Source organism: Taudactylus pleione, unplaced genomic scaffold, assembly GCF_031769625.1.
Source record: "Taudactylus pleione unplaced genomic scaffold, aTauple2 ptg001666l, whole genome shotgun sequence".
Taxonomy (NCBI): Eukaryota; Metazoa; Chordata; class Amphibia; order Anura; family Myobatrachidae; genus Taudactylus; species Taudactylus pleione.
Genome location: NW_028286063.1, coordinates 427,501 through 432,500, shown reverse-complemented (window position 1 = coordinate 432,500; position 5,000 = coordinate 427,501). Strand labels below are relative to the sequence as shown.

At 36.8% G+C, this 5,000-nt stretch overlaps 3 non-coding genes and 15 pseudogenes across 3 annotated transcripts; all 18 read right to left on the bottom strand.

The window, feature by feature from the left end:
* Nucleotides 1–146: 146 nt before the first annotated feature.
* On the bottom strand, nt 147–265 carry LOC148441208 (5S ribosomal RNA). Its single transcript, XR_015876161.1, has one exon. It is a non-coding gene; the product is annotated as a 5S ribosomal RNA (ribosomal RNA).
* Nucleotides 266–381: 116 nt separating this feature from the next.
* Nucleotides 382–500, bottom strand: LOC148441207 (5S ribosomal RNA; annotated as a pseudogene).
* Nucleotides 501–616: 116 nt separating this feature from the next.
* LOC148441206 (5S ribosomal RNA) lies at nt 617–735 on the bottom strand (annotated as a pseudogene).
* Nucleotides 736–851: 116 nt separating this feature from the next.
* On the bottom strand, nt 852–970 carry LOC148441205 (5S ribosomal RNA; annotated as a pseudogene).
* Nucleotides 971–1,085: 115 nt separating this feature from the next.
* Nucleotides 1,086–1,204, bottom strand: LOC148441204 (5S ribosomal RNA; annotated as a pseudogene).
* A 116-nt stretch (nt 1,205–1,320) lies between these two features.
* On the bottom strand, nt 1,321–1,439 carry LOC148441203 (5S ribosomal RNA; annotated as a pseudogene).
* Nucleotides 1,440–1,554: 115 nt separating this feature from the next.
* On the bottom strand, nt 1,555–1,673 carry LOC148441202 (5S ribosomal RNA). Its single transcript, XR_015876162.1, has one exon. It is a non-coding gene; the product is annotated as a 5S ribosomal RNA (ribosomal RNA).
* Nucleotides 1,674–1,789: 116 nt separating this feature from the next.
* On the bottom strand, nt 1,790–1,907 carry LOC148441201 (5S ribosomal RNA; annotated as a pseudogene).
* A 116-nt stretch (nt 1,908–2,023) lies between these two features.
* On the bottom strand, nt 2,024–2,142 carry LOC148441200 (5S ribosomal RNA; annotated as a pseudogene).
* Nucleotides 2,143–2,258: 116 nt separating this feature from the next.
* On the bottom strand, nt 2,259–2,377 carry LOC148441199 (5S ribosomal RNA; annotated as a pseudogene).
* A 116-nt stretch (nt 2,378–2,493) lies between these two features.
* Nucleotides 2,494–2,612, bottom strand: LOC148441198 (5S ribosomal RNA; annotated as a pseudogene).
* A 115-nt stretch (nt 2,613–2,727) lies between these two features.
* LOC148441197 (5S ribosomal RNA) lies at nt 2,728–2,846 on the bottom strand (annotated as a pseudogene).
* Nucleotides 2,847–2,962: 116 nt separating this feature from the next.
* Nucleotides 2,963–3,081, bottom strand: LOC148441196 (5S ribosomal RNA; annotated as a pseudogene).
* A 351-nt stretch (nt 3,082–3,432) lies between these two features.
* On the bottom strand, nt 3,433–3,551 carry LOC148441195 (5S ribosomal RNA; annotated as a pseudogene).
* A 115-nt stretch (nt 3,552–3,666) lies between these two features.
* LOC148441194 (5S ribosomal RNA) lies at nt 3,667–3,785 on the bottom strand (annotated as a pseudogene).
* A 349-nt stretch (nt 3,786–4,134) lies between these two features.
* LOC148441193 (5S ribosomal RNA) lies at nt 4,135–4,253 on the bottom strand. Its single transcript, XR_015876042.1, has one exon. It is a non-coding gene; the product is annotated as a 5S ribosomal RNA (ribosomal RNA).
* Nucleotides 4,254–4,369: 116 nt separating this feature from the next.
* LOC148441192 (5S ribosomal RNA) lies at nt 4,370–4,488 on the bottom strand (annotated as a pseudogene).
* Nucleotides 4,489–4,604: 116 nt separating this feature from the next.
* On the bottom strand, nt 4,605–4,723 carry LOC148441191 (5S ribosomal RNA; annotated as a pseudogene).
* Between the last annotated feature and the right edge of the window lie 277 nt (nt 4,724–5,000).

The following is a 5,000-nucleotide window of genomic DNA, read 5'->3' as shown; positions in this document are numbered from 1 at the left end:
GGGCATGTCCAGTGTGGTTTGGCTGTTGGTGCTCAAAAACATTAACTTTAGACCTGTATTACTTCTTAACTCAAGTAAATTCATTGATAAGTTGAAAAAATTAAATTTAAAATGTAATAGAAAAGAATGTTATGGCAGTATAAAATTACCTACAGCACCTGGTATTCCCAGGTGGTCTCCCATCCAAGTACTAACCAGGCCCAACACTGCATAGCTTCCAAGATCAGACGAGATTGGGCTTGTCCAGTGTGGTTTGGCTGTAGGTGCTCAAAACCATTAACTTTAGACCTCTTTTACTTCTTAACTCAAGTAAATTCATTGATAAGTTGAAAAAATTTAATGTAAAATGTTATAGAAAAGAATGTTATGGCAGTATAAAATTACCTACAGCACCTGGTATTCCCAGGTGGTCTCCCATCCAAGTACTAACCAGGCCCAACACTGCATAGTTTCCAAGATTAGACGAGATTGGGCATGTCCAGTGTAGTTTGGCTGTAGGTGCCCAAAAGCATTAAATTTATACCGCTATTACTTCTTAACTCAAGTAAATTCATTGATAAGTTGAAAAAATTAAATGTAAAATGTAATAGAAAAGAATGTTATGGCAGTATAAAATTACCTACAGCACCTGGTATTCCCAAGCAGTCTCCCATCCAAGTACTAACCAGGCCCAACACTGCATAGTTTCCAAGATTAGACGAGATTGGGCATGTCCAGTGTGGTTTGGCTGTAGGTGCCCAAAAGCATTAAATTTATACCGCTATTACTTCTTAACTCAAGTAAATTCATTGATAAGTTGAAAAAATTAAATGTAAAATGTAAGAGAAAAGAATGTTATGGCAGTATAAAATTACCTACAGCACCTGGTATTCCCAAGTGGTCTCCCATCCAAGTACTAACCAGGCCCAACACTGCATAGCTTCCAAGATCAGAAGAGATTGGGCATGTCCAGTGTGGTTTGGCTGTAGGTGCTCAAAAACATTAACTTTAGACCTCTTTTACTTCTTAACTCAAGTAAATTCAATGATAAGTTGTAAAATTAAATGTAAAATATAATAGAAAAGAATGTTATGGCAGTATAAAATTACCTACAGCACCTGGTATTCCCAGGTGTTCTCCCATCCAAGTACAAACCAGGCCAAACACTGCATAGCTTCCAAGATCAGACGAGATTGGGCATGTCCAGTGTTGTTTGACTGTAGGTGCTCAAAAACATTAACTTTAGACATCTTTTACTTCTTAACTCAAGTAAATTCATTGATAAGTTGAAAAAATTAAATGTAAAATTTAATAGAAAAGAATGTTATGGCAGTATAAAATTACCTACAGCTCCTGATATTCCCAGGTGGTCTCCCATTCAAGTACTAACCAGGCCCAACACTGCATAACTTCCAAGATCAGACGAGATTGGGCATGTCCAGTGTGGTTTGGCTATAGGCGCTCAAAAACATTAAATTTAGACCTCTTTTACTTCTTAACTCAAGTAAATTCAATGATAAATTGTAAAATTAAATGTAAAATATAATAGAAAAGAATGTTATGGCAGTATAAAATTACCTACAGCTCCTGGTATTCCCAGGTGGTCTCCCATCCAAGTACTAACCAGGCCCAACACTGCATAGCTTCCAAGATCAGATGAGATTGGGCATGTCCAGTGTGGTTTGGCTGTAGGTGCTCAAAAACATTAACTTTAGACCTCTTTTACTTCTTAACTCAAGTAAATTCATTGATAAGTTGAAAAAATTAAATGTAAAATGTTCTAGAAAAGAATGTTATGGCAGTATAAAATTACCTACAGCACCTGGTATTCCCAGGTGGTCTCCCATCCAAGTACAAACCAGGCCAACCATTGCATAGCTTCCAAGATCAGACGAGATTGGGCATGTCCATGTTGTTTGACTGTAGGTACTCAAAAACATTAACTTTAGACATCTTTTACTTCTTAACTCAAGTAAATTCATTGATAAGTTGAAAAAATTAAATGTAAAATTTAATAGAAAAGAATGTTATGGCAGTATAAAATTACCTACAGCACCTGATATTCCCAGGTGGTCTCCCATTCAAGTACTAACCAGGCCCAACACTGCATAACTTCCAAGATCAGACGAGATTGGGCATGTCCAGTGTGGTTTGGCTATAGGTGCTCAAAAACATTAAATTTAGACCTCTTTTACTTCTTAACTCAAGTAAATTAATTGATAAGTTGAAAAAATGTAATGTAAAATGTAATAGAAAAGAATGTTATGGCAGTATAAAATTACATACAGCACCTGGTATTCCCAGGTGGTCTCCCATCCAAGTACTAACCAGGCCCAACACTGCATAGTTTCCAAGATTAGACGAGATTGGGCATGTCCAGTGTGGTTTGGCTGTAGGTGCCCAAAAGCATTAAATTTATACTGCTATTACTTCTTATCTCAAGTAAATTCATTGATAAGTTGAAAAAATTAAATGTAAAATGTAATAGAAAAGAATGTTATGGCAGTATAAAATTACCTACAGCACCTGGTATTCCCAGGTGGTCTCCCATCCAAGTACTAACCAGGCCCAACACTACATAGCTTCCAAGATCAGAAGAGATTGGGCATGTCCAGTGTGGTTTGGCTGTAGGTGCTCAAAAACATTAACTTTAGACCTCTTTTACTTCTTAACTCAAGTAAATTCAATGATAAGTTGTAAAATTAAATGTAAAATATAATAGAAAAGAATGTTATGGCAGTATAAAATTACCTACAGCACCTGGTATTCCCAGGTGGTCTCCCATCCAAGTACAAACGAGGCCAAACACTGCATAGCTTCCAAGATCAGATGAGATTGGGCATGCCCAGTGTTGTTTGACTGTAGGTGCTCAAAAACATTAACTTTAGACATCTTTTACTTCTTAACTCAAGTAAATTCATTGATAAGTTGAAAAAATTAAATGTAAAATTTAATAGAAAAGAATGTTATGGCAGTATAAAATTACCTACAGCACCTGATATTCCCAGGTGGTCTCCCATTCAAGTACTAACCAGGCCCAACACTGCATAACTTCCAAGATCAGACGAGATTGGGCATGTCCAGTGTGGTCTGGCTATAGGCGCTCAAAAACATTAAATTTAGACCTCTTTTACTTCTTAACTCAAGTAAATTAATTGATAAGTTGAAAAAATTAAATGTAAAATGTAATAGAAAAGAATGTTATGGCAGTATAAAATTACCTACTGCACCTGGTTTTCCCAGGTGGTCTCCCATCCAAGTACTGACCATTCCCAACACTGCATAGCTTCCAAGATCAAACGACATTGGCCATGTCCAGTGTGGTTTGGCTATAGGTGCTGAAAAATATTAACTTTAGACCTCTTTTACTTCTTAAGTCAAGTAAATTCATTGCTAAGTTGAAAAAATGTAATGTAAAATGTAATAGAAAAGAATGTTATGGCTATATAAAATTACCTACAGCACCTGGTATTCCCATGTTGTCTCCCATCCAAGTACTAACCAGGCCCAACACTGCATAGCTTCCAAGATCAGACGAGATTGGGCATGTCCAGTGTGGTTTGGCTGTAGGTGCTAAAAGCCTTAACTTTAGACCTCTTTTACTTCTTAACTCAAGTAAATTCATTGATAAGTTGAAAAAATTAAATGTAAAATGTAATAGAAAAGAATGTTATGGCAGTATAAAATTACCTACAGCACCTGGTATTCCCAGGTGGTCTCCCATCCAAGTACTAACCAGGCCCAACACTGCATAGCTTCCAAGATAAGACGAGATGGGGCATGTCCAGTGTGGTTTGGCTATAGGTGCTAAAAGCCTTAACTTTAGACCTCTTTTACTTCTTAACTCAAGTAAATTCATTGATAAGTTGAAAAAATTATATATAAAATGTAAAAGAAAAGAATGTTATGGCAGTATAAAACTACCTACTGCACCTGGTTTTCCCAGGTGGTCTCCCATCCAAGTACTGACCATTCCCAACACTGCATAGCTTCCAAGATCAAACGACATTGGCCATGTCCAGTGTGGCTTGGCTATAGGTGCTGAAAAATATTAACTTTAGACCTCTTTTACTTCTTAACTCAAGTAAATTCATTGTAAATTGAAAAAATGTAATGTAAAATGTAATAGAAAAGAATGTTATGGCTATATAAAATAACCTACAGCACCTGGTATTCCCAGGTGGTCTCCCATCCAAGTACTAACCAGGCCCAACACTGCATAGCTTCCAAGATCAGATGAGATTGGGCATGTCCAGTGTGGTTTGGCTGTAGGTGCTCAAAAACATTAACTTTAGACCTCTATTACTTCTTAACTCAAGTAAATTCATTGATAAGTTGAAAAAATGAAATGTAAAATGTAATAGAAAAGAATGTTATGGCAGTATAAAATTACCTACAGCATCTGGTATTCCCAGGTGGTCTCCCATCCAAGTACTAACCAGGCCCAACACTGCATAGCTTCCAAGATCAGACGAGATTGGGCTTGTCCAGTGTGGTTTGGCTGTAGGTGCTCAAAACCATTAACTTTAGACCTCTTTTACTTCTTAACTCAAGTAAATTCATTGATAAGTTGAAAAAATTAAATGTAAAATGTTATAGAAAAGAATGTTATGGCAGTATAAAATTACCTACAGCACCTGGTATTCCCAGGTGGTCTCCCATCCAAGTACTAACCAGGCCCAACACTGCATAGTTTCCAAGATTAGACGAGATTGGGCATGTCCAGTGTGGTTTGGCTGTAGGTGCCCAAAAGCATTAAATTTATACCGCTATTACTTCTTAACTCAAGTAAATTCATTGATAATTTGAAAAAATTAAATGTATAATGTAATAGAAAAGAATGTTATGGCAGTATAAAATTACCTACTGCACCTGGATTTCCCTGGTGGTCTCCCATCCAAGTACTTACCATTCCCAACACTGCATAGCTTCCAAGATCAAACGACATTGGCCATGTCCAGTGTGGTTTGGCTATAGGTGCTGAAAAATATTAATTTTAGACCTCTTTTACTTCTTAACTC